The following is a 1,949-nucleotide window of genomic DNA, read 5'->3' as shown; positions in this document are numbered from 1 at the left end:
TTGCGGGGGAAACTTGAGAGGTTTATTAAATATAAGTGTTCTCTGCGCAGTCAGCCAAGAGGCTGCTGATCAAGAAGCTAGGATTATTGTCTAGCCAGCTCTCGGTCACGTCAATCGTGCAAGCATGCTTAGCAGATATGTGAGCCGAACCATTCGCTGACCTTGATACATGTTGAAGTATAAAAGAAGTAAAACTACTAGCTAGCTCAGCTCTCCAATCTCTACTATAATCGGTGACACGACTGAACGTGAATCATGGCGATTGGTTCAGAGGTTAACAACCTCCAGACAATCTGTCTCGAAGACGACTCTCATGAAGCCCCTTAGCTTGGCGAAGATGACACCATCTCGTACTGCCATCGCCTCCACGATGAGAGGATCTGTTACGCCTGGATATGGTTTGCTCCAAGCCCTCTGAAAGGAACTTGGTGATCTTGCAACTCCTCCGTCACCCTCGTGCCTTCCTCTCGCTGAACCGCGGCTTTTGTATTAATTTTTACACAATCAGGGTCGGGGGGTCGCCACCCATGTCCTGGTAAGACTAGTACATGACGACGGGGTACGTCCAGGAGTGCGAGCGACTCCCTGGTTTTTCGAACTGAATGCGCATGATCGAGTTTGTCTTCCCCATGTGTCAACTTGTTCCTTGAGTGCCAAACGGACCACATAACAGAGACGATGATGGCCTGCTCCTGGCTAGTGAATCGATCCTCGCATATGATATCTTTGGCCCATGTGTCTGGGTGTAGACATGGCAAATGGAAGTCGAAAAGCTGCTGAGCCTCCTCCCAAAATAGTTCTACATGTGAGCATTTCAACAATGCATGCTCCAGGTTCTCCTCCATTACCATACAGATTTTGCACTAGTTTGTCTGTCGTAAATGCCTATGCTTGAGAGTGCTCACGTCCGGTAATATGCCCCTCGGAACTCGCCGGAAAAACACCCGCACCTTTGGCATTACATTAAGCCTCCACAAGGCGTTCCACATCCGTTGATTATCAATTGAGGGACCAGTAGCCTGCCCTTCCTCTAGAGCTCGTTGCTCTTTTTTAGCCATTAGAGCTCGCTACACCGACTTGACGGAGTAGTTGCCTCAAGTCTCATGTGCCCATGCAAGAAAATCCTCTGCTCCACTTGAACGAAGTGGTATATTGAGTATTGCCTCCGCATCTGGTGGGACGGAAGTGTCCCGAACTAACTGCCTCCGCCATGTCCAGTTTCTAGTATCAATCAGATCGCTGACCCTGGTGATGTTGGTGTTCGGTGGTCGAAGGATTGGGGACATCGTTGTAGTCGACGGGATCCACCTGTACTCCCAGACCGCTATAGAGGTCCCGTCTCCAACCCTCTTGATCAAACCAGTGAGCAAAGCTTTCCTTCCCGCTATGATTACCCTCCAAGTAGCAGAAGAGTTCTTTGGGGCTGTAGCTTGCATGAAATCCATAATTTATTTGCCCGTGCGTTGTTACATGGTATAAATATTCTAGTATAAGTTAAATCATAAATTATTTGTTCGGATGATATGATTTTTGTAAATAAATGTTTACCCAATCTTGTATGTGATTTTATTTTGCAATCACTTATTGACTTACCAATGAAAATATAGTTTATTTGGTATGTCAATACAAGATTGGACAATTAATGTGGTTTTGAATGAATGCTCACAAGAACAAATATTCTTTTTTTGAGTAGTATATATAGAGAGATATAGTGGAGATTCAAGCCGCGTCCTCTAACTTGGCCCTTCTTTTGGGGAGCCCCTAGTCGGCGCTCTAACTCGGCCCTTCCTTTGGGGAGCCCCTAGTCGGCCCTCTAACTCGTCCCTTCCTTTGGGGAGCCCCTAGTCGATGCTCTAACTCGGCCCTTCCTTTAGGGAGCCCCTAGTCGACGCTCTAACTTAGCCCTTCTTTTGGGGAGCCCCTAGTCGGCGCTCTAACTCGGCCCTTCT

This window comes from Triticum urartu, chromosome 1A, assembly GCF_056163025.1.
Source record: "Triticum urartu cultivar PI428250 chromosome 1A, HENAU_Tu73, whole genome shotgun sequence".
In the NCBI taxonomy this organism is placed as follows: domain Eukaryota; kingdom Viridiplantae; phylum Streptophyta; class Magnoliopsida; order Poales; family Poaceae; genus Triticum; species Triticum urartu.
The sequence above is the reverse complement of the archived record's forward strand: the minus strand, read 5'-3'. Positions refer to the sequence as shown.